Source organism: Protopterus annectens, chromosome 7.part0 (genome assembly GCF_019279795.1).
Source record: "Protopterus annectens isolate FY-2018-M chromosome 7.part0, PAN1.0, whole genome shotgun sequence".
NCBI lineage: Eukaryota > Metazoa > Chordata > Ceratodontiformes > Protopteridae > Protopterus > Protopterus annectens.
Window position 1 is genome coordinate 182,593,334 of NC_056739.1, and position 27,173 is coordinate 182,620,506.

Genomic DNA, 27,173 nt, shown 5'->3' on the forward strand with positions numbered 1-27,173 from the left:
AGTCCTTGCGGTCCAAACAGGATGAGGCGTCCACTCCGGACGTCGGTCCTGTAGAACCACTGGCTGCTTCAGTGGCTCTTTCTGACAGTGTACCAGAGTGTCAAGGGGAGCCTTTGTTACTACAGGGAGTGGCTTCTCCTGGGTTAGGCCAGGGTGAGGGTGCTCCTCTGTTGTCTGTAGCTCCCTCCCCTCATAGGGTGGTTAAGCCTCCTCCTTCTCAAGGCAAAGGCCATTCTAAGTCTAAGTCTGCCTCTTGGTGCTTTTCCCCAGGGTCCAGCTCCTAGGAAGCACATGTTAAAGATGGCTGAAGATTTGATTACTTTAATTAGGGGTTCCATGCCTCCCCCTGAGAAGAGGCCCAGGGTAGAGACAGAGTCGGAGGGTTTGGTTCAGTCTTCCAATGAGTCAGATTCCTCTGTGGAAGACCTTCAGGATTTCCCTCCTATTCTGATTCGGAGGCTGAGGATGCTTCTCCTCTGCCCCTCCAGAAGATTTTTCTTTCTCTGAAACTTTGCATTCCATGAGGGAACATTTCAAATGGGAAGGCCAGGATTATTCTGATTCTCGTAAAAGGCTGAGAGAATTTTTGTTTTTGCCTCAGCACAGGCCCTTGGCTATTCCTCCTGTACTGGATGTTGTTCAGGATGTATTTTCTGAGGCTGCCCTTAACCCAGATTCTTTGCCTCCTGCCCCTGTTAAACCAGATAGATACTACAGGGTTCGAAGCTCACAAGTACTTGTTTAAGAGCCCTAGGGCTGATCCAGAAACTATTTCTCAAGGCCCCAAAGGTGTTAAGGCTTCTGTGGTTAAGAATCCAGTTCCTCTGGACAAGGATGCTAGGGCCCTGGATAGGTGGGGTAAAAACTGTATACCTCTTCTACTTTGGCTATGAGGGCTTTAAATTGTCAGTTTCATATGCTCAGGTATCAGAATTTTTTGTTAAGTCAATTGAAATGTAAAGTAGATGCTTTAGCTGAAGGTATTGACTGTAAGGAGCTTCAGGATTTAGTGCATGCTTCAGACCAGGTTGGTAAGCATTCTTTGCAGTGTGGTTTTGATGCTTTACAAGCTTCTTCCAGGGTGGCTGCTACTAGTTCTGTTGTTCGCAGACATGCCTGGCTTAAAGATCAGTCCTTGTCAGAGCATGTTAAAGCTTGAATTATGGATGCTCCTTTGCAATCTGATGTTCTTTTGGCCCTCCAGTGGAATTAGTTTTAAAAAAATGGAGGAAAAGCTAAGTCTATGCAGACAGTTAAGGATTTTTACAGGTTCAGCCCCTAAGTTCAATAGTAATTGGCCTGCTAAGGGATGGTCTTTTCCCTCTTCGGATTTTCATTCTAGGGGCAGGTCGAGGGTAGAGGTAGGGCTTCCTTTCAGGGCCCTGTTACTTCTAGGTCTTTGAGTTCTTCTACCCCTTCTGCTGGGGAGGGCAGGGTCAGTCCTTTCGGAAGCAGACCCAATGACCTGTGTCTTCAGCTGCGGACTCTGCTTTGCTGGCAGCTCCTCTAGGCGGAAAACTGGGACTTTTCAAAAGGAATTGGCATTTGGTTACCCAAGACAAATGGGTGTTGGACATTATAACTCGAGGCTACAAATTTTATTTTCACACATTCCCACCTTTCAAAGGTATGCCGGATGTGCCTCATCAGCAAAGACTGGAAGCACAGGCACAGATTTCTTCTCTGCTCCAGTTGGGAGCAATACAGGAAGTTCCTTCTGCGGAAAGGGGCACAGGGTTTTATTCCCGTCTTTTCTTAGTGCCAAAAAAGGGAAATACTTGGAGGCCCATTCTGGATTTATCCATTTTAAACACCTTTCTGGAAATTCCAAAATTCAAGATGTTAACACTGCAACAGCTGTTGCCTATGCTGGGCAGGGATCACTGGATGGTGACTTTGGATCTCAAGGAGGCCTATCTTCACATTCCTATCAGGCCCAGTTGCAGGAAATTCCTGAGGTTTCGGACTGGGAATTTGCATTATCAGTTCTCTGCATTGCCCTTTGGCTTATCTACTGCACCCAGGGTATTCACAAAAGTCCTGGCTCCAGTAATAGCTTTTCTCAGACTAAAAGGTATTCAGATTTATCCTTATCTGGACGATTGTTTGATACTGGCTCAAGGCAAGCACGAACTACTTCGACATCTGCAGTATGTGATGACAGTTTTCAGATGCCTGGGGTATTCTGTGAACGAAATAAAGTCCAGTCTAGTACCCTCACAAGAGATGTGTTTTCTGGGTGTGAGACTGAATACAGCGACTCAGATGGCATTTCTTACCCCGGACAAACAAAGAAATCTTCACCAATACTTCCTACAGCTATCAGTAATGTCCAGGCTGACTGCAAGGACAGTCCTTCAAGCCTTGGGGTTCATGGCATCTTGCATTCTAGTACTTCCCAATGCCAAACTGCATATGAGGAAGTTACAATGGTATCTCAAAAGCGTTTGGACTCAGCACAGCCACGATTTGGACACTGTCATTCAGATTCTTCCTTGCATTCAGAAGGAATTTGTGTGGTGGGCTCAGGAATGTCACCTAAACAAGGGACTCTCTGTGACCCAACCAGAGGCAAGTCAGATATTAACGACAGACGCCTCGGAGTCAGCCTGGGGTGCTCATTTCAAAGGAAAATGGATTCAAGACCTTTGGCCCCAGTTGCTTCACTTGCATATCAATATGAAGGAGATGCTGGCAGTTCAATTTGCCTTAAAAGCATTCAAGGATCTACTTCGACCGGGACTGGTGTTGATTCGAACGGACAACACAACTGTCATGTGGTACATCAACAAGCAGGGGGGAACTCATTCTTACCCTCTTTGCAGACAAGCAATGCTGTTATGGGAAACTGCTTTGAATCTGCACATCACTCTTCGAGCACAGTTTCTGCCTGGGGTACAGAATTTGTTAGCAGATGTTCTGAGCAGGCAAATGGTGGATCCTCACGAATGGAAGTTGGATCCTCAGGTGTTTCGTCAGTTGACCATGGCTTGGGGAACTCCAGACATAGATCTGTTCGCTTCTCCTCTGAATTTCCAACTACCTCTGTTTTGCACAAGGCTGTTTCATCCGAAAGCCTGGAAAATAGATGCACTATCCTTCAGTTGGAGCAACCTTCACGTGTATGCCTTTCCTCCTCTGCCCCTTCTTCCAAAAGTCCTGTTGAAAGTCAGGAGGGACAAACCGTGCATGATCCTTATAGCACCGGATTGGCCTCGTCAGCATTGGTACCCTCTGTTGAGGAGCTTAATTCAGGGGGCCCCTTGGCCATTACCACGGATTCCTCACTTATTGTCTCAAGAAAACAATCATTTTCTCAATGTCAGGGTGCAATCCCTACACCCGACAGCCTGGCGCATTCGGTTTTAGAGAATGAGGGCCTTCAGCTCCCTCAACAAGTTTTGGATGTTCTTTTGGAAGCCAGGCGTCCTAGTACTCGAAAAGTTTATGCTGATAAATGGAAGAGATTTTTCTTTGGAGTTCAGCTAAAGGCTTTGATGTCACATTGCCTGATTTGAGTTGTACATTGCAATATTTGACTATGTTATTGGACAAGGGTTTGTCTTTCTCTTCTGTTAAAGTGCATGCTGCAGCTATTTCTGCTCACTATGATGGTGACCCTCCTTTATTTTCACATCCATTGCTTAAACAGTTTCTTAGAGGGGCAAAGAATATAAGACCCCACGGAGGGCTCCTACTCCTACCTGGGATCTTAATTTTGTTTTGGAAAAGCTGACTCTGCCTCCTTTTGAACCTGCAGCTACGGCTGACTTGAAGTTGTTGTCTTGGAAGACTGCTTTTTATTGGCTGTTACTTCTGCTAGAAGGGTATCTGAATTACAGGCTCTCATGGCAGTGGAACCTTTTCTGATTTTTCACCGACAGAGTTTCCTTGCGTACTAATCCTACTTTTCTGCCTAAAGTGGTTTCTAATGTGGCATTGAACCAATCTATACATTTGCCTACTTTTTATGCTAACCCCCAAACTGAAGGGGAAAAAGTTTTGCATTCTTTGGATGTACATAGGCAGTTACGATATTATTTGTTCAGAACCAAAGAGTTCAGAAGTTCTCAACAGTTATTTGTTTTGTTTGCTGTGACTTCACGTGGAAAAGCTGTCTCGAAACAAACTATTTCCAAGTGGATTGGCCATTGTATTGCTTTTTGTTATTCTCATCATGGAAAAGAGGTTCCAGTTGGGATCAGGCCTCATTCTACTAGGGCTACGGCCACATCTACTGCTTTTTTAAGAGGGGTAGCTACTAAAGACATTCTAGAGGCAGCTACCTGGAGTTCTGTACATACCTTTACAAAGCATTATCATTTGCCTCTTTATTCTAGGTCTAGGGCTGGGTTTGCCACTGCAGTCTTACAGGGCATGTCTGCAGCTCCTCAGGCTATTTAGTTGACCAACCTCCCTTTTTCCGTTGCTCTGGGATTCTACCCATTAGTCAGGACTGCAGCAATGGGAGACAAAAACATAGTACAGTTTTGTACCTACCATAAATGTAGATGTTCGAGGATCTCCATTGCTGCAGTCCAATTTTCCCTCCCTCCTTCCCCCTTTTCTTTTTAGATTGGGGTTTTGGGTGGTGTTTTTGCATTCTGACGTCTGAGGCAAGAAAGACTGAGGTTATGGCGTCGGTCATGCGCATTTGTACTGACACCACGTCAGTCTCGGGCGCCATGACCGACGCCAGATCTAGCCCTTTGGTATTCGGGCCGATGGTGGGCAGCGGAGTACCCATTAGTCAGGACTGCAGCAATGGAGATCCTCGAACATCTACATTTATGGTAGGTACAAAACTGTACTTTTTTGAAGTGTTAATTGCATATGGAAATAGTGCTTATTTTCATAATTGCTAACAAACAACTAGCAATATTTCCAGTATAGTGTGATATAAGCCAGCATTTTCAGTAAATTGTTCTGTCTGCCATATTGGTATTTCACACCATACACCTCAGTAAAATGAAGGTCTCTCAGTTATGAAAATAGGATCTTAAATATGAAAATATGAATAATAAGTGACAAACAATTATTACATTTTCCACTGCAGAACATTCTAGACTAACATCTTAGTGTAATTTGGTTAATAACCCCTCAACCTTTCTAATACTGTCTATTAGCTGATAGATCATTTAAAGAGCCGAGATCCAAAAAAGATGTGGACACTATAAGGAGGTATGTGTGTGAAGTGGATGTATAAAAGCAGCATTATAGGCTTTAGTGAATTAAAGAAAAAGCTATTAGTTCACACAAGTCTTTCATGGTAGTGGTTAATTTGAGAAACTACAGTCTGTCTTGAGGAGATACCAAAGATTTATATATTCTAGCGAGTTAATAAAATGTCTTTGACTCATTCAACAGTAAAAGCTCTGATGCCTTTTCAGTCACTAGCCCTTCATCCATGTCCAGTAACAATAACACATTTAATTCTTGCACATTTTATTGCAAGGATCAATTGCTAATTTACAATAATTTAACAATTTCTTAAACATATGAACAAACTGATTTTGATAAGATCACAACACTATAGACTACTACAAAGCAAACTTTAACAAAAGGGGCACTGTGTCAGGAAAGTAGTAGCAGATATGAGGGTGGAGAAAAAGTACATTGAATTCACATAAAAAATGACAGAAGCAACAAAATTTTCTGTGAAACGGATACAAATTAAAATTCAGTGAAAAAAAACAGTGTGTTATCAAATGAGTTAAAATTAAAGGTAAAGAAACCTATAGCATTTAAAAAGTATAATGAAACAGAAGGAGGAAGTTATGTAATGACAGTTAAAAGAAAGAATCTGGAAAGGCATATGGAAAAGTAAAGGCCCAAACTGAGGAAATATATTAACATCAGCCTAAAAGACAACCAAAAGATTTTACAGTTTCATGCTGCTCACTCCTTACCGTTTCATGCTGCTCACTCCTTACCAGTACTAGAGGGTTGTTGATGTTTAGATCTGCAGTCCAAACTACACAGCCTGCTCCTTCTCTTTTACTACAAAATTGTATACCATCTCTCTAAATGTTACCCTTTCTGTCTTCAAGCCCTGCTTGTTTGTCTAATTTCCACCAGGTAGTTCTCTGCTAATATCCCCTTCTGTTTTCTTACTGTCTACAGCACGGCCTTAATATGATCCCTGTCTACTCCATCCAGCTTCACAACTCATCTTTATCCATATAAACCAAGGGTGGGGGTGCCTCTGCTCCATTGCTATATTGTAAGGTAATGTTTGACAAGATTTGTCTGTGTGTTCATTTCCTGTATACATTTAACGTAGTGGATTCGGATATGTTATGGAAAAATGCATCCACAATCAACTCCTGAACTATCTTATCTATAATCTTCTAGCCAACACCCAACATGGCTTTAGACCATTCCATAGTACAACCTCAGCCCTCCTCTCCTTCTCTAACATCATTAACCAACAACAATAAACTTTCCTCTGCTATCTTTCTTGATCTTTCAAAAGCCTTTGATATGGTAAACCACCAAATACTCATAAACACTTTGAAATCCATCTCCCTAGAGGACCAGGCCATCTAATGGCTTCAGTCATATCTCAGTGGTTGACAACAGGCTGTCCTATGGCAGAACAAACTATCCACCCTTTTACTCATCACCCTCGAAGTACCCCAAGGCTCCATACTAGGTCCACTATTATTTTCCATTTTCATCACTGATTTGTATAAGGTCATCCCAAATGTAACATGCAGTTAATATGCGAATGACTCCACTTTAGTATGCTCCGACATTTCACCAACAGAGTTGCAGATTCTATCACAAAATACTTTTAACACAGTTGAAAATTGGCTCCTTAACCATCGTCTCATGTTAAATCCTAATAAAACCAAACTGCTGCTTTTCTCCCCCACTCACAGGTCTGCCCCTATAACCTTTACATTAAAATCCAACAATGGCACCATTATTTCTCCAGATTCCTCAACCAAACTGTTAGGAGTTATAATAGATAATAACCTTAAGTTTGATCTGCATATCAATAAAACTATTAAAACAGTTAAACTTGGCTCACTATATAAGATCAAGCCCTTCCTAATGCCATTAGCTAGAACTGTAATTGCTCATACACATCTACTATCCACCCTTCTCTGTGCTTCCCCTCTATTTACAAACCTCAGCAAAACTGACCTTAAACTTTCTAGCAGCTATAATTGCATTGCTAGATTTGCTAACGATGCAGCTTACAGAACTCATCACTGTCATAACCTAAATCTACTAGAATGGCTTGAACTGCCTAACCTACTTCAGGTTAACCAACTAATAGTTGCACACAAGATCCTGTACCAACCAGATAATACACCCGTACTAAAAAACCTCACCACCAACAGTATCCTTAGCGCACTTCGTTCATCTGAAAGACTACTAGTTCAAACTCTCAAATCCAACAACACAGCCAGTAAATCTCTATTTGCTAACTCTGTTGGCAAAACTTGGAATTCTCTTCCTGCTAATCTTACATCTGAACTTTCTCTACCTCAATTCAAGAAAAGTCTGATTTAGTACTTTAAAAAACGATGGCTATGTCCTGTCCTAATCCAGACTAACTCTAACCATCACTCGTGTGCACATGGAGGACTTCTGCCTGCACTTTGTTTCTTAACTTATAAATCCTATGATCTCCGTGGATCTACTACCAGGTTAGCCTATTAGGCATTAAGTACCCTATCATTCTTAAAAACACTGTCTAGAATTTTTCATCTGAGTAAAAATGTAATAATTTGTTTGTGTATCTGTTTTTGTGTTTGTTTACATCTGTGTAAAAATCCTTTTATTTGTGTTTTATTTTGTCTTTTAAACTGTAAAAATTTGTTGAATGTCTTTTTGGAGCTTTTCTACCTGGGCCTACACTGAAAATGGACATGTATCCAGTCAGACTATCCTGGTAAACAAATGTAAAATAAAATAAATAAATAAATGTAGAACCTGAAGGTATTCTTAACTCTGGGGAAACTCATTTACTTTCACATTACCTCATCTTTCTGCTCAGTTATATAAAGTCTGTTTTTACGCTCTGTTGCTGTATTCGATGCATTTCTCATTCTTTGTAAGTCATACACTAATATTTTAATGGATTTTCTACTTGTATTTGCATTTTGTATCTTTTTTTTTTCTGGAGCTTTTCTACCATGCTGTCTGGTGTGTGTGTATATAATACATGGCTAGTTCATGATAGTTTTTTTTTTTTTTTTTTTTGGAGAAGTGGAGTTGCTCACAGCCTCCTTTTTATGCAGGGTGATTTAATACATCCTGTTAATGCCTACACATGTTGTTCACAAAGGACATTCTGTAGATAATTCAGAATAATCTAAGGTGAGGCCTGTTCTCAGGAGAAGTGAAGATAAAGCGATACACTGGAAGTGGTTAAGGAGAGTGAAACCCATTAAGAATCATCATATGACTCCATTGGCAGATGTAAACTTCATGTTAGGATTTCTAGTATTTATTACAAAAAAGTCTAACCCCTGGAGAAAGGAGTGATAAGTCAAGGAAGGGAAAGTAATAATGGAAAAATCAAGTAGCGCCATAGACCTCCATGTAATAGTCTTAATTTTATTAATCACAAATCTGTTTCAGGATCTTTTGTGGTGATGTTATTTTTCTACATTGTATACTTATTTCTGTCCATTGACTTTTGTTGCTTCTGTAGGTTGCAGCCAATCTGGGAGACTTTTGTAGAAGAAAGAAAAGACACATGGCAGCATTTGGTTTGTGAACAAGACATAAATGCCAGGTGAGCATACAGTTATGTCTCCTGCATATCTCCTGATAGCAATCATGGAAAAACTGTGTGCAAGTAAAAAGTACTGTTAAAAACAACAAACCGGCCTTCTTTGATGCAGGGGGATAAAGCCCCGACTATGACCCAGCTGACCCAAATTCAGTTGGAAGCTCAGATGTCTGCTTGAGCTATTATGGAGAGTATGGCCAAGCCTATCCTTGGGGAGGGGGGACAGATTGAGATTAGACACCAAGCCAGTAAGTGGTCAATCTCATCTCGGGTGCACAGATCATGCACTCATACAAGGAGGTCATAGTGGCTCTTGTAGTAATGCAGACCATTTATTGCCATCCTTTGCCAGGATACATCTGAAGTTCCCTGTAGGATAGCTTGCCACATCAGTCCTCACCCCCTTGGGAGGTACCCAGGACAAGGGAACAAAACAGGTCACACTCATAGGTGGAGACTTGAATGTTCTGTAGCTGCTGCAGCAGCAAATGCATGTAGCAAAAATATCAGAATTAGTGCCAGATTCAGCATTTTATAGACTTTATAGAGTCAGCAATGGTGACCGTTTTCGGGCATAACTCTGGAGAATATATGGAGAGAAGAACATGAACTACAAAACAAACCATCAAAATAAGTTACAGATTATTGAAGAAGATAGCACCGTAGTGAATTATCTTTAATGATTCAATTTAGTATAATTGCATTAAATATGATAAAGCTGAGGCCTAAACGTGAACCTCAGGAGGGGAATGTAAATGAAGTTCTTGTAGCTTCTGAATGGTAATGAAATGAGTTGCAGGCTGCAAATATTTAGCTTAAGCTTTTTTTAACTGTTAGTGAAAAACTGCTTGCATTCAGTATGGCCTTTAAAAAAACAAGTAAGTAACAATTAAGTTTTATTGCTTACAATAAAGAAATAAGTATTACCTTATTATTTTTTCTTTTACTTATTTTGCTCATTGTGTTAGGTTTTCTGTGTGCACTGAATTGGACATTTCTACAATCATGTGCACTTTTCTGGTGTCGAGTAAAAATAAATACATGTGTGTCTGTAATATATGACCATACACATACGTGTGTGGGTGTGTGTGTGTGCATGTGCGCACATGGACACTCCATGATACTGCTGTTTTCTAAGGGTAAAGTTACTCCACCTCGGAGTGGTTGGTATACTAATAAGTGTAAGACGAGTTATGCTAATCTATGGGGATAACTGAAGGATTTAAGGACTTTTATTTTTAGGTGAGGCCTTTCCACTTGTAATACGCTTGAATTTGAATGTACCAAATGGGCACTGTATTTGATAATAGGTCGGATAATGGAAGAGTAAGGCAGTAAGATTGATTTGGATTTTGAAGATGTTCCATTGGAAATCAACAGAGCCGATATAAAGATTTCCTAGCTATAGTGGAAACATGATGATTAAATAAGACAGTTATCCACATAGGTACCTAGATCTTTTATAATTGTATCTGTCTGAAGAGGAGCACCACTTAACAGCATATGAGGTGGCAGCAGCTTTTTTGCCGAATGTTACTATGCTGCACTTTTCGGCATTTTGCTTGAGACCATTTTTGGTACACCAGGTATGTGCATATTCCAGCCTTTGTTGGTACAGTCCATCAGGGGATTAGTAGTTAAGTGTCTAGCTTGCAGTCATTAACAAAAATAGTCAACCACACTCCTGGGATATTGGCTTAAATTTCTGCAAACTAAATTCCAAATGGGAGAGGAATTGGTACTTATCCATATAGTATGCAGTAGGCATAATGTTACATTCAGGATGGGAACAAGCACCTCTCATGACTTGTGATCTGTTGGTTATTCAATTTGCAATCCAGCAGAAAATGTAGGGATTTTTATTAAGTTTGCCTTCTTTTTCAGTAATACCAGCATGGTCGATAGTTCAAAAGCCTTGGCCAGGTCAAGATAAGGAGAGTGAATGTGACCATTATTTGCAGCCCCGGTAGCCTTTTCAAAGAAGTTTACTAGGTTCAGTAGACAAGACCTGCCCTTCACAAAACCAGACTGAGGGGAGTCTAGGTCAGTTAAGTTGTCTTTTTCTGTATAAATTATTTCTGCTGCGATGTATTCCATGGCTTTGCATATAAGCCTTGTGACTCTGATCTGGGCCTATAATTTCCTATGTCTGAGAGGGACCATCTGTGTTTAGGGAAGTCACAGTTACCATTTTCCAAGTATCCAAAACAAATTCTGGATAGGCTGATGTTAAACAGTTTTAAGTAAAGGCTCTGATAGTGCACATTTGCACAAATGAGAATGCAGTCTGTTATGTTATCTGCTCTCATACAAATATTATTTTTAACCTTTGACAAGGAATCTAAGACTGGTTATTTTTCTTTGAAATCACCTTCTAAATTTTCATAGATGGTAGATTATAATGCCCTCCCATCTGCTGTATGATATTTCAGTTCTGCAAGAATGGCAGTACTCAGAATTACTTCTCGCTGTTATAGTTTTTCTTCCACTAGCACTTTTCAATTTATTTGATGTGTTTTATGTATTTTGTAATGATCCTTTTTTCCTTCAATTGCAAGGTAGTAACTGAATGACTTTTTTGTAAGCCAGGTAATATATCAGTTGCAAGGACATGTCCTCATTTATGTTCTCTTTCTGTTAGCTGTATCGATTTGTATGACATTCCAGCCTCAGCTGTTGTCTTGCATTGCACAGTAAAATATCTGCACATCTCCAGAGACTTGGGTTTGTCCCTGGGAGAAGGAAAAGAAGACAGTTATGTACAGTTAGTGATGTAGATCCCTAGTCAGTAGATTTCTTACCTCAGTGATGCAGAAAGAAGGCAGAGTTGCAAATAAATTAGGATATATTGTTTACCTGATCTCTAAAATGGGATGGTCATGTAAAGCCCCCTAAATGTGATGGCAAATATGATGCAAGAACCAGAGAGACAAATTCCTGAAGAAAGTGCTTTGCAATTTCATCCAGGTCCTCCTCCATATTGTATACTGAGGTATCTGAACAATACAGAAGTGTCACAGAACAGTACAAACCAGTAAGTCATATTTTAAGTACAAGAGTGAATTGAAGGGATAATTTCTTTCATAGTTGTCTTTTAAAATGAATATAAACACAAGGATCCAGTTACATTAGTTCTGTATATACATAACATTAATAGTACATATGTAAAGTCTTACTAAACTTTTTACTTAGAGATTCAAAATATTACCACAGTGCACTGTACACGAAGACTGCTGGATGACTAAAGAGTGGAAGTGATATGGAACGATGCAGATGGAGTTTTTTTGCACTTTTGATATATGCACATCGCTAAATGAGAAATAGACAGTAGATACTGTCTGCAAGGAATGCTCATCAAGCATTTGCTGCTAGATGCACAAATAGAACCCCAGCTGCAACCAGACACCCTGACTTCTGTTAGTAGCTGAGGCAGTAGAGAAGTTTGTGGGGAAGAGAGAATACTGTTGAGGTATTTCCTATTGTCCCCTATTTTTGTGGAAGGAGGCAGATACGTCTCTTACAGATGCACTTTCTTTCACAATTCAAAAACAATATAGACAAGAAGAGCAGAGTTTTTTATGGATTGTCACTGCGGTAGCGTTGTCGCCTCACAGTTAGACGTTGCCCATTCAATTCTCAGTTAGAGCGTCTTCTGTGTGGCGACATGCGTGAATGGGCATTCCTTTGCTGAAGGTTGTGCGTTAGGCCCGGCAAGCCAGTAAGTAAAAATCTACTGCCAATCATTAGCAGACTGGAGTTCCGCTGTGGCGACCCCTAACTGGGAAAAGCTGAACGACACAAACAAACTTAGTTCTGTGGGTGACTGCCCCTGCCATGTCTATGGCATGCCCACCCCTTAAGAACTTTCTGCACACACAGGGCAAATAGGAGGATAGAAGTGAAAACTTCCTGTTGGCAAGCTTGATAAGTATTGCAGAACATTAATACATATGGCTGCAGCCCCAAATGTTGGCAGCCATGGGGGGGGGGGGGCAAGAAAAAAGTAGCACCACATAAACAGAGGCAATAGTTTAGACACTTGTTGGTCTATTTACCTCTGTCTGTTTAGAATTTGTTAACAACTATATTATCAGTGTCAAAGTGAGCAGGGAAGCACATGAACAAAGTATACTTGCTTCTTGTTGCTGGTACTGATGAAATTCTTAAATCAGAAACGTAGGACAGTTTCTTAAATTGCAAATTTAACGTAGATGCTTTCATCCCAAGTTATGACTTGTATTTAGGCAATGTTTCTTTAAATCGTTTGTGTCTCTGAAAAATACATATGTCTTAATTTATTTAATAATTTTTTTAGACTAAAGACTTTTCATTAGTTTGTTGTATTTTCTCTTCTCAGAATACTTTTGCTGCACACCTGAGTGTGCCATGCTTTGGATAAGACAAGAAACTGAGGTTCCATCTACCTGAGCTGGTGGTAGCTCATGTGGATGCAAAAGATCCCATGGTACCCATCGAAAAGAGTAGGATAAGTTCCCTGATTCCATTGCCAAATTTTCCTAGTACAAATACTGTGACAGGTCTCCCCTGAAAAGAGGCTACTAGCCTAGTGGCACTAACCTGCTCAACCAGGGATAAATTAAAATTCATTAAAATTCTCAGCTATCACTTACATTGATCCAAAAGTGTTTTTTTTTTTTTGATATGGTCCTAGTGCAAAGCCCAAAATGTTATGCAAAAAGTAAATTAACCGTAACATATATTAACGATACAACCAAATCAAAGTATGCAAGTCTATAGTTGGTTAAAATAAAGGAATTAGATAAGTGAATTAAATATATTTGTACAAATTATAATACATTGAAGTAAAAGTATCTAAAAGTATAAAATACAACTGAGTGAAAGAAAATTAGAATGTATTTTATAAGATAATTCTGTATGAGAACAGAAAATGAGAGAACTTAAAAAAAGAATAGACTGTAATAAAGGTTTTATGATATGTCTCTGAGACTGCATGTCTGTAACAGACTTTCTGCAAGAAATGTAGAAAAAATGCAAAGTCTAAAGCTCAAGATAAAATGAGTGACAAGACCCCTGCTCTGTCTTACTTGATTGAACTTTGAGGTTGCAAAAGCATAGGCTAGGCTACTGACTTTTGCAGACATTGTCTTTATTAGGTAATTTAAAAAGAACGGACTCTAGAAGGAGCTGAGCTCTTTCATAAAAAGCCATCTTGCTTTGAGAACCGAACAGCGAACATCTCATTTAAGGGCTAAGGTGATGCATCTTTAAATTGTATTCTCAGAAGATTGAAGAAATTGTACTGATTTTGCCTCAACCAAGCATTTAAGTCAGTAACTATGTTCAAGATGAGATAATTAATACTTTTGGATACAACAGCCTATCCGTCAGGTGAAAAGGGTAAGAGATTTTTCCAAGTCCAAAACAGACACTGATTAATTGTAACTTTTGTTTCTTTATTGAATATATTTGCCTACAGTATGGTAGTAAATTCCAGCTATTTAATAAATATACCAGGGATATGCCATTCGCAGATGTTTTATTGCTGCATTTCTTCACCATTAGGTTGTGCTTGGTTGAGCCTAAGTGCCTAGAAGTTTGGTACAACCTATGTTTATTGAATGGCAAGTGAGTGAGTGGTGAGTAGTTTTTTGGCAAACTTGGATGAGAAATCCTAAAATTGCAATAATCTTGTGTCATTTCAATTTCTCGAGAGAAATACTGTGGTGTGTTCTCTGTTTCGAGTGCTTTGGTTATCAGCATGCAGATCTCCGATAGGCCGTCCCACGTTTCTTAAATAGTATAGCTCTTACATTTGTGTATACTATTGTTCAGTATAGATGCTCTGGTTATACAAGTTCATTGACAAGTCTGAGTCGAGACTTTTCATTTGAGTCTGTGCAGAATGTCTAGATGCTTGTTTTTTTGACCAAGTTCAGGATATGTTCTTCAAAATTAAAGTTAGCATGATGCTGTCTGTGATATTTTATTGCATTTACCTCGTATCACACTGTTCACTAGAAGTTGGGATTTAAATTGCTGTATTTCCTGAGTGCGTATGTGTAGATCCTGAATGAGGGATTAGAACTCTCAGGCGAATGCCTCCCATCAACTATTTTCTGTTTTGTTGAGTAAATTATTTGCTAAGACCAAGAGCACTGCATTAATGGGCCTCAACAATATCACAGACTGCCTTCTAAATAGTATGAAACATGACCTGTTAGGCCTTCTGGAACCAATGTTTAACTGTATTCTCCAAACATGCTTTGTACCTCATGAGTGGAGAACAGCAACCATCATCCCTCTGCACAATGGTGGGTTATCTGCAGACCCTGGAAACTACAGACCCATAAGTCTCATTAGTCCTGTATACAAAGCCATGAAAATAATTCTCATGGAAATGATGCATAATGACATAGGAAATGGCCAGACACTGGACCCAACCCATTTTGGTTTTGTCAAGCTCAGGTCATGCCTACACAGTCTGGATTTCTTTGAGAAGGTCACCAAAGCAGTGGATGACAACAAAATGGTTCACACTGCCAACCTTGACCTTGCCATGCTATTTGAAACAATATCCCACTCTGGCATTATTGACAAAAACACAATAGGTTGGATATAAATCCTTCTGTCACTTGAAGTATTCCCAGTTGTCTCACAGACAGAACTCAGGAATTTAGACTTGGGGAGTCATCCTCTGCAAAAAGGCAAGTCAGTAGTGGAGTCCCTCAGGGACTGGTCCTAGGACTGCTCCTTCTTGGCATCTGCTTATCTGAAGATATGACTAATGTCAAGGGCCTGTGACTAGTTAAATTTGCAGATGATTGCAAATTAGAAACAGTTATAGAATCTCTCACTGACACTAATGTTCTAAGAAGGGCCAGCACAGACAACTGCAACAGAAACTGGTGTGCATGCCATGTACTACAACTAAATGTCAAGAAATGCTTAATAGTATGCTTTTGGAAGTCGGCCACCCCCTGGTAACTACTATAATGGCAACAGGTAAGAGTCAACCCAGTAATCATTTACTTGGGGACACTTGTAGACAATCTAGCCTTTGACCATCACATTTCTATGGTAGTGAGGAAATCATTGTGTGATGTTCTTCGTGTTTCACTGTTGCAGTCATCACACTAGGGTTATCTGCCTGCAGGTAGCCCTCAGTCGGCCCGAATACCAGAGTCTTGGGATTTCTGTGTCAGATGCTGTCACCTCTTCCATGATGTCAGGTCGTCAGGGGTATAAAACATGAACCCGTTGCCATTACATCAGTCTTGCCAAGAAAGAGCCCGAAGCAGAAGCAGTTTGCAAGTGCCAGTTGGCCACTACCTGAAATTTTTTTTTTCAAGTTTCAGACCTGAAGTCTTCTAAAGCTAAGTACCCTGTTGGGGATTCTTTTTTCTTGCTCTAACTGATGTCAGAAAAAATGAACAATTGTCTTCCTGTGGAAAGCAAATACCTCACAGAAGTTTTCATTCTTACTGCATCACGTCCCTAGCTATCGATTTTTGTGCCTTGTTTAATGCACAAACCATTGTCATTGCGCTATTTTTGCAGCCCTTTTTTTTTCACTCTCATTCTCCATATTCTGAAATGACTTCGGTAAGCCATCTGACTACCGATCTTCAGAAAAAGCGCAAAGGTCAAAAACTGCCGATGACGCTTCCGTTAAACTTGTCTCCAGTCTGCTGGAACTCAGTGAGGTACCATTGCAGCCCCTGATGCCCACTTCTACAGATTTGCAGGCCTCTGCTGAGACCCAGTCGGAGTCCAGTATTCCGCAAGATGCTTCTTTGACTATGGAAACTGTGGATGTCTCTACCTTGGATGGGTCCGGAGCCACTGTGCAGGTACTGGCTTCTGAGGGTGTATTCCGACCTACCGATATTCATATTAAACCGACAACTTCATTTCCTACTAAAACTATTGAGATTCTCGGGCCCAGAATTCGCACTACGCCTAGAAAACCGACATCCAAAGTGCATGCTCATCCTCCCATGCCACAAAAACAAATGCTTAGAATGGCTGAAGACCTTATTACTCTAATTAGGGGAAGCCAACCTTTCCCTGCCAAAAGACAAAAAATTGAATTTCCATCTGATTCTACAGACCAGGAGTCTGATGACTCTGACCCTTCTGATTACCAGGACATACCCTTATCTACCTATGAGGATTCAGATGCAGAGGAATCCATTCCCTCTGCCTCCCCTCCAAAGAATTTCTCTTTTGATTAAACCTTGCATACCTTACGAGAGCATTTCTGCTGTGAATGCCAAGACTTTCCTCAGTCCAAAAAGAGACTTGGGGAATTTTTAGATTTGCCTCAGCACAGGCCTCTAACTATACCCCCCTGTCCTGGATATTGTAGCGATGTCTTCTTGGAGTCCAGTCTTACTCCTGGCACCTTACCACCAGCTCCTAGAAAACCTGACAGGTACTACAGAGTACCTGATTCTCACATATTTCTCTTTAAGAATCCTACTGCGGATCCAGAGACCATTTCCCAGGGACCTAAAAGCATTAAGGCTACTACAGCCAAAAACTCTACCCCTTCAGACAGGGATTATAGAGCTTTAGACAGATGGGGTAAGAAGGTATATACCTCTGCAACTCTTGCCATCAGGGCTTTGAATTGCCAGTTTCACATGTTGAAGTAACAGCAACATATTATGGTGTTACTTCCAGATTGTGCAGAACATAAAGATTTACAAGAGTTAATGTATTCTGTAAACCAAGTTAGTAAACATACTTTGCAATGTGGATTTGGTGCCTTAGAAGCATCTTGCAGGGCTGCTGTCACTGGGTCTGTACTGAGAAGGCATGCTTGACTAAAAGAACAAGTCTTGCCTGACAATGTCAAAGCAAAATTACTAGATGCTCCATTAAATCAGGTGCATTTGTTTGGCACAAAAGCAGAAGAGGTTCTTAAAAAGATGGAAGAAAAAGCTAAATCTATGCAAACAGTCAAATATTTCTTACAGGTGCAGCCACCTAGATTCAGTAGGTACTGGCCTTCAAAAAACTGGTCCTTTCCAGGCCTTCTCAGCCCAAACCCAGGGGAAACAGACCGCCAAGACAACAGTCTCAGGGTATGCAGAGATCTAACCAGTGGAGTGTTTCCACCTCAAAGCCAGGGAGTGGTAAGCCACCCCCTTATGGAAAAAGTTCACAATGACTTTCCAATTATCCTTCCAAGCCATGCCCAAGTACTTGCTCCCCTAGGTGGAAAACTCGCCCTTCATGCAAAAAAATGGATGTCCATTACTCAGGACCGATGGGTTCTAAACATTGTATCCCAGGGATACAGATTCTACTTCCACTCACTGCCAACACCAAGTGGGTTGCCAGACCTTCCTCCAAACCAGTGGGCAGAGGCTCAAAAGCAAGTAATTTCCCTTTTCCATATAAAGGCTATTCAACCTGTTCCAGTAGAACAAAGGGGACAGGGATTCTACTCCAGACTGTTTCTGGTGCCCAGAAAAGTGAGCTCTTGGTGACCAATCATGGATCTATCAATTCTCAACACCTTTCTGTTGGTACCAAAATTCAAAATGCTTACACTGCAACAGCTTCTTCCTATGCTAGCCAAGGATACCTGGTTAGTCACCCAAGAATTAAAAGAAGCTTATCTGCACATCGCCGTAAGGGAGTCTTGCAGGAAATACCTACGTTTCAGGGCAGGCTCTATGCTTATCTGCACTTCTCTTTGGCCTATCTACTGTGCCCAGAGTATTCCCAAAATGCCTGGCTCCAGCCATTGCATGTTGCAGGCAGAGAAATATTCAAATCTACCCATACTTGGATGATTTCCTGATTCAGGTGGATGATCAGGAATTGCTACTTCAGCACCCCTGGCATTGGTAAAAAGACTTCTAACTTCACTGGGATACACCATCAATGAAATGAAATCACAACTGGTGCCCAGCCAACAAACTGTATTCTTGTGAGCAAGCTTGAGCACAACTTCCCAGATGGCATTCCTCACTCCAGAAAAGCAGGTCCATTTGACAAACTATTTCAAACTAATGGCCAACAAAACCCTGCTATCTGCAAGGAAAATACTGCAAGCTCTAGGGTTCATGGCCTCATGCATTCTGCTAATTCCATATGCAAGACTGCATATGAGGAAACTTCAATGGTACTTAAAAAGTCTCTGGTGTCAACATTCTCAAAACCTGTAAACAGTGATTCCTGTCATACTTTGTCTAAGGACAGAGTTCCTTTGGTGGGCAGAAGCATTCAACCACAACAAGGGACTTCCTTTCACTCAACCCCTTGCCACCCAAACCCTGACAATAGACACATCAGACTATGCATGGGGGCTCACATGGCAGGCAAATGCATTCAAGGCAAATGGAGTCCAGAACAAATTCCCCTGCATGTCAATCCAAAAAGAGATGCTAGCTGTACGGAATGCTCTGACAGTCTTCAAATACATTATCCTTCCAGGACAGCTCCTGCTAAAGACAGACAACACCACAAGTTATGTGGTACATAAACAAGCATGGCTGGACTCATTCTTACCCATTCTGCAGGTTAGCCATGGCTCTGTGGTACACAGCTTTGAGCATCCAAGTGCACCTACAAGCTCAGTTCCTGCAAGGCAAGCAAAATTCACTGGCAGACGACTTGAGCAGAAATCTACTGGACCCGCATGAGTGGAAACTGGGACCCAACTCATTCAAACTTCTAACCCAGAGGAGGGGAACTCCGGAGGTGGACCTTTTGCCTCCCCCCAAAACCACCAATTGAACAAATTTTGCACCAGGAACCCTCACAGCAGAGCCTGGAAGGTGAATGCCCTATCCTTTACATGGGAAAACCTCTCAATTTATGCCTTTCCTCCTCTGCCCCTCCTCTCAAAAGTACTACTCAAGATCAAACAGGACAGGCCAAGGGCAATCCTTATTGCACCACACTGGCCACGCCAGTACTGGTACCCACTCTTATGCAGTCTGACAGCAGTGCAACCCTGGCACCTACATCAGACGTCTTCCTTGCTGTCTCAGGAGGAGGTACAGATTTTGCATCCACAGCTGCAAACCCTAAACCTTGCAGCCTGGCTTATACCATGAATATACCACCAGCATCCCTCAGCAAACAGGTGCTGGACGTCATCCTTGAGGCCAGAAGGCCTAGTACAAGGAAATCCTATGCTGAAAAGTGGAAAAGATATTGTTCTTGGAGTCAGTCTCAATGAAAGGACACAGTTGTGCCCAACTTACCTCAAATCCTTGATTACCTAGCAGAACTGCTCCACAGAGGCTTATCCTTCTCAACCATTAAGATTCATGCCTCTGCCATCTCAGCTCATTATAATACTGAGGCTCCTCTCTTTTCTCACCCTCTCATCAAGCAGTTCCTGAGAGGAGCTAACAATTTAAGGCCCCCTAGGAGAGCTCCCACCCCGGCCTGGGACCTTAACTTTGTACTGAAAAAGCTCACACGTCTCCCTTTTGAACCTGCTGCTTCAGCAGAGTTAAAATTCCTCTCTTGGAAAACAGCCTTACTTCTAGCTATTACTTCAGCAAGAAGAGTGTCTGAGTTACAGGCAGTAATGGAGGTGGAGCCCTTCATTATTTTCCATGCTGACAGGGTTTCCCTCAGGACAAAACCCTTCCTTTATGCCCAAGGTAGTATCCAGTGTGGCTTTAAACCAATCCATCCATTTGCCAAGCTTTTTCCCTAATCCTCAGAATAGAGGGGAAAGGATCCAGCACTCCTTGGACGTGCACAGACAGCTCAAGTTCTACCTTGACAGGACTAAGCCTTTCAGAAAATCAGATCAGCTACTAGTCAGCTTTGCTATAGGGACATAGGGCAAGGCCATTATGAAGCAAACCATTTCCAAATGGATAGCACACTGCACCCATTTCTGCTACAAGCACCATGGAAAACCTACCCCTCTGGGGATCAGAACTCATTCCAGTAGAGCTACTTCAACCTCTAAAGCATTTCTTAGGGGGGGTCCCCACCACGGGCATCTGGGAAGCTGCAACCTGGAGTTCTGTACACCAAGCATTACCACTTACCTATTTTTTTCTAAATCCAGAGCTGGATTTGCTACAGCAGTCTTACAGGGCCTGCTAGCCAGCTCCAATACTTCTTGACTGCCTCCACCCTTCCTCAGATTTGGGAATCAACCCAAGTGTGATGACTGCAACAGTGAAACACGAAGAACATAGTACAGTTGTGTACACTTACCATAAATGTAGATGTTTGAGTGTATTCACTGTTGCAGTCCTGGTTTCCCTCCCTCCAGGCTTTCTCTATCCTTTTTACCTATCCTCTCTATGGCCATCTTTAATGGCATGGGTATTTACTTTTTACTGGAGGTGTTCCACACCATGTAATAGTTTCCTATTTTGGAGGCTCCTGACATCTAGGGCAAGAAAAACTGATATAATGGCATCGGCTGCATCTTTTATACCCCTGAAAACCTGACATCATGAAAGAGGCAACAGCATCCGATGCAGAAATCCCAAGACTGTGGTAATTTGGCTGACTGAGGGCTACCTGCAGGCAGATAACCCTAGTGTGATGACTGCAACAGTGAATACACTCTAACCATCTACATTTGTGGTAAGTGTACACAAATGTACTTTCTGCAACATATGAGCAAAGGTATAGCATGTATGTCCAGGGATGGCAGTGTTGCACTGTATTCAGCATTCATTAGACCTATCATTGTGTACAATGCCTCCTTTGGTATGTATCTAACAAGGCATATTCAGCAACTACAACATCCACAGAGGTTTGTCACTAAAATAATACAGAATGCAAAATAACATGTCCTATACAGACAGCCTTCAAATCCCTCTCCCTGTATTTTGCCTCCTACAAGCTGTTGAGGAGAGATCTATATCTGGCATACAAGGCATCATCAGACCCCACTCTGATGGACCTTCTGCACATCCACAAAACAAACGGCACCAGAATTACACAGTTTTAAAGACTTAAACCTTGCCTATCGTATAAATAGGAAGTGATGGAGAAATGGGTATGTATGCCAGAAACAACTAATTCTCTGGAAGCAGAGTTCATTCCTAACCCAATTCAGCTTTAAATTGAACAATTAGATGGGGGATAGGATATTCATCCCTGGTTTGGCACCTATGTCTCTAATGGATAATGTAAACCCATAAATGTTTCATACCCTGGCAAAACTCTACACAAGAAAGATACAATGGTTTCTAAAATCTTCGGTTCCAGCACCAGCATCCTTTGTCCTTCCAAATCCCAGTACTGGGGGTTTGTCAGAAATGAAATCATTAAGTGGAGATAGCAAATATCTTTAATTCCAGATCTCCCCTTCTACCTCCCTGTCCCAAAGCAATTAGTCACCACAGACACCTCAGGCTTTGGTTTGGGAGCTGTTTGAGAAGGAAGTCCAAGGTGTGTGGAACACCAAGCACACCTGCAAGCACATAAATATAAAATATGTTTGCCCTGATCAAGGCACTCAGCTCTCTGAATTTGTGGTCCCTGGAACCTCTTCAAGTTGCAGAAAATACCACAGTCATGTGATACATCAACAAGTAAGGGGGACCAGGTCATACCCCATTTGCTGACTAGCCATGTTGGGTTTGGATATCTCTTCACAGCACAATCTCTACAGGAGTCTTACATTCTCTCAGAGCACACAGCACAATCTCTACAGGAATCCTACATTCTGTCAGAGCAAAGTTATGAATCAGACAAGCTGAGCAGGACAATAGAAACTAGATCGAGGATTAATCCGATCTGTGGGAAGTTCTTCAAGTAGACCTATTTGCCTACTTTTTGAACAATCAGCTGGCAAGATTCTGCTACAGTACTTCATGCAAAAGGCCTGGAAGACAGATGCCTTTTCTTTTCCATGAACAGAAATGTTCCTGTATGTTTTTCCACTAATATCCAACGCACTTTTGAAGATTCAGAAGGAAGAGGCCAGGGGCAATTACCTCAAGCTTCCTCACAGACTGGATCTACTCACACAAGAATGGGTGTTTGATACAGCCCAACCCCAATCAACTTCAGTTTACTGCCTGGATGATAGGTTCTTCATTTCCTTTAGGCACTTTTTTACTGAGGACATGCCATAGGTACTAATGGAGGCAAGAAAGCCTTCTACTAGAAAATCGTATATTGGCAAATAGAAAATGTTTTCCATTTGGTGCCAACAACATAACCATCACACATTCAGGGCCTAGTTGTTTGGTTTTACAATATTTGTGTGAGTTACTATCCTATTAATTTCCTCACTCCAAGATTCATGTGTCTGCTGTTTCAGCATGTCTGCTCATGGATCCTCCTCTTTCAATGAATTCTCATTTTAAAATGTTTTAGAAATGGGTTTTGCATACAAGACCTCCAAGAAACATTTGTGTTAGAGATAGTTAACACTTGATCCATTTGAAACCGCTAACCTGACTGACTTGAGGTTCTTAACCTGAAAAACAGTTTTACTGATTGATCCAATCTCTGCAAGAAGGGTATCTGAGTTGCAAGCTGTTATGGTGAGTCAACAGTATATTATTTTCCACAGGAAACGGCTTCTTTGAGAACCGGTCTTTCTTTTATGCCTAAAGTGGTATGTGATTTTACTTTAAGCTAAACTATCAGTCTCCCATTTTCTTTCCTGAACCATAAAATGAGGGAGAGAGGATACTCCATAAGCTGGATGTCCGCAGACAATTCTGGTACTGTCTTGACTGAAGTAAATCTTTCAGATCAATTGTCCATTTGTTGTGAGAGTAGTCTAAGGCTATTACCTTTTGTTAAACTCAATGTGAGAAATCTATTCCAGGCAGGGTGAAGGCCCACGCTACCAGGGCAATGGCTTTGTCTATAGCTTTTTGAAAAGGGCTGGATTCTAGAAGTGTACTAAAAGCAGCAACTTGGTCCTCTGTTACAAAGCACTATAAGCTTGATTACTTCTCTAGGTCTAGATCAGGCTTTGCTAAAACCATTCTCCAGGGGTTCTGGGGGCTCCTGGACCCTTCTCCTTCTACCTCCAAATGTAATTAGCCTTGGTAATCCACTCGTATAGCTAAAGATACTGCAGCAGTGATCGATAGAAAGACCATAACATAGTTGTCTCTTGGGGTGTTGTTTTACCAAGGTGTGGACTTTTATTTTTTGTTCTTCTTAGCATTGTCCTTTCAGGGCTCAGCTTCATTCTGTCTGTTACCATGAAAGTTCTGAAGGGCTTGGCATGCAAACCTGTCTTTTTAGTCAATTCAGCTTGAGCTGACTAATGGTTTGGGTAAGTGGAAGGTGTCCCGAAGCTTTGGAAGCTGACCAGCTGTTGTATCCTTGCAGGTATAACCCATATAGTTTAGGCTACTGCAGCAGTGATCATTTGAGCGTCTACTGTTATGGTAAGTTTACTTGTACAACTGTACTGTCCCTTTATACGGGGAGTCGAGAAATGCATGCATGATTCAAGATAATTGAAAGCTCTTCATATTTTGCAAGTGCTTCACTGACAGTCTACTGAGTAAATGCAGGTACTCTCATAGCATATTATGTCAACTTCTTGCTGTGACAAATGACAATACAGATCCCTGGAGAACAAGTGACCATTTGTGAAGGTTCAGATAAAGGTTCTACTCATTTTATGATGTTCATTGTGTTTCACTGTTGCAGTCATTACAATTGGGTTATCGTTACCCTGCTGGCAGGCTAACCACAGTCGGCCCGATTTCCAAAGTCTAGGTCCGGTGTCGGTTGCTGTCACCTCCTCCCTGACGTCAGTGCACCAGGGGTATAAAAGATGCAGCCGATGCAATTTTCTTCAGTCTTTCTTGCCGAGCGGTTCCTGAAGCAAAAGCAGTTTGCAAGTGCCGGTCGGCCGACTCCTGAGATTTTCAAATTCGAATTTCAGATCCAAAGTCTTCATTAAAGCTAAGTACCCCATTGGGGAAACTTTTTTCTTGCTCCAGACCGATGTCAGAAAAAGTTAATAACTGTATTTCTTGTGGGAAGCAAATACCTCATAAGGATTTTCATTCTTACTGTATTCCTTACCTAGGCCCTGACCACGATGTTGCTAGTTGTCGGTTTTGTGCTAGATTTAACCAACGCACTATTAAGTGTTGGTACGATTTTGCATTTCATTACTTTGGCAGAAGATTCAATTATATAATGCCATCGGAACAGCCAACTACCGGAATTTATAAAAAACAAAAAGAAAAGGACAGCTATATGTAAAACCAACTTCAGCTTCAAAGGCAAAGACTAAAGCAGCTCTAAAGACAAAGAAACAAGTACAGCACTCTCCTGGACAGGCCTCCATGCCTAAAAACAGATGCTTAAAATGGCCGAAGACCTAATTACTTTGATCAAGGGTTCCCATCCCCCTCCTGATAAGAGGCCTAGGCAAGAGATAGAATATGAATCTTCAGATCAGGTTTCCATTTCGTCTGATTCCTCTTCTGAACAGGAATATTCTCTTCCTCCCTATGAGGATTCTGATGCTGAAGAATCTATCCCTTCAGCCTCTCCTCCTGAGGATTATTCTTCTGGGGAGAGCCTGCATGCTATGAGGGAGCATTTCCACTGGGAGAGCCAAGATTACGCTGAATCCAAGAAAAGGCTCAGAGACTTCCTTTTATTACCCCAGCACAGGCCCCTTGCTATTCCTCCTGTTTTAGACATTGTAGATGATGTATTTTCAGAGTCCAGTCTGTATCCTGACTCTCTACCACCAGCTCCTGTAAAGCCAGACAGATACTACAGGGTTCCTGATTCACATAAATTTCTATCCCCTCTGATAGGGATTCAAGGGCCCTGGACAGATGGGGGAAAAAGATTTATACTTCTGCTACCTTGGCTGGAAGAGCTTTAAATTGTCAGTTTTGTATGCTTAAATATCAGCAATATCTTATGTCACTGCTTAAACAGAAAATGTTGACAAATTTAGAATGTGCAGAAAACAAAGAAATGCAGGATTTATTGCATGCAGCTGAACGCATACTTTGCAATGTGGTTTTGATTCTCTAGAGGCCTCCTGCAGGGCCGCTGTTACAGGTTCTGTCATTAGGAGGCATGCTTGGTTAAAAGAACAGAATCTGCCCAATCATGTTAAAGCAAAACTATTAGATGTTCCATTACAACATGATACCTTGTTCGGTGTTGAAGAAAATGGAGAATAAAGCTAAATCTATGCAAACAGTCAAGGATTTCTTACAGGTACAGCCTCCCAGATTTAGCAGGAACTGGCCTACAAAGAATTGGTCCTTTCCAGTGTCAGACAGGCCTCAAAGAGGCAGATACAGACGCCCCAGAGGCAGATCACAGCCCCAAGGCTCATACAGGCCTAAACAATGGGGTGCTTCTACCTCCAAAAGTGGAGAGGAAAAATCACAGCCATACAGGAAACAGTCTCAATGACTTTCCCCTGCCAGCACCAAGCACTTATCTTCTGGCAACTCCTTTGGGGGGAAAACTAGCACTTTTTTTCACAAAATTGGCACATGATCACCCAGGACAAATGGGTCTTAAATATCGTATCACAAGGCTGCAGGTTCCACTTTCACACCCTGCCAAGGCCAAACGGTATGCCAGACCTGCCATGCAATGGGCAGAGGCACAAAAACAAGTTTCATCCCTCATGGACATGAGAGCCATTCAGCAAGTACCACAGCAAGAGCAGGGACTAGGATTTTACTCAAGGCTATTCTTGGTGCCCAGAAAGGACAAAGCCTGGAGACCAATACTGGACCTGTCTATCCTAAGCACATTCCTGGATATTCCAAAATTCAAAATGTTAAATCTGCAGCAGCTTCTGCCCATGCTGGGCAAGAAGGCTTGGCTTGTGACTTTAGACCTAAAAGAGGCATACCTGCATGTCCCAATCAGACAATCATGCAGAAGATACCTCAGATTTATATCTGGCTCAATGCACTACCTATTCTCTGCACTGCCCTTTGGCTTATCTACTGCGCCCAGGGTCTTTATAAAATGCCTGGCACCAGTAATTGCATTTTGCAGACAAAGAGGAATACAAATATACCCTTACTTGGATGACTGCCATATTCAAGCAGAGAACAAGGACATTCTACTACAGCATCTGGCATTTGTAAGAAGATTACTAACAGATCTAGGGTATACAGTAAACGAAAATAAATCAAAACTCGTACCCTCTCAAGAGATAATATTCCTGGGAGCAAGCTTAAATACAACTGCCCAGATGGCTTAGCTCACGCCAGACAAACGCAGACAACTGACTACTTATTTCAAAATGTTGGCAACAAAGACCCAGTTATCTGCAAGAAAAATTCTGCAGGCTTTGGGCTTCATGGCATCCTGCATTCTGCTAATTCCATATGCAAGACTGCATATGAGGAAACTTCAATGGTATCTAAAAAGTGTTTAGACTCAACATTGTCACAGCCTGGAAACAATAATTACCCTCATTCCCTGCCTGCAGCAGGAGTTTTGATGGTGGGCAAAA

At 41.5% G+C, this 27,173-nt stretch overlaps 1 protein-coding gene across 3 annotated transcripts in view; it reads left to right on the plus strand.

The window, feature by feature from the left end:
- The window catches only part of LOC122806336 (alpha-1,3-mannosyl-glycoprotein 4-beta-N-acetylglucosaminyltransferase C-like), a 503,760-nt gene that overhangs the window by 227,885 nt on the left and 248,702 nt on the right, over nucleotides 1–27,173 (plus strand). The window contains exon 2 of one of the 3 annotated variants that reach the window (XM_044076661.1): nucleotides 8,672–8,755. The exons of 1 other annotated variant lie outside the window; for it this stretch is intronic. The gene's annotated coding sequence lies outside the window, so the exon portion shown is untranslated. Of the gene's footprint in view, nucleotides 1–8,671; nucleotides 8,756–14,351; nucleotides 14,371–27,173 lie in introns of those variants that run through there. One more of the 3 variants, XM_044076663.1, reaches the window with a different exon arrangement.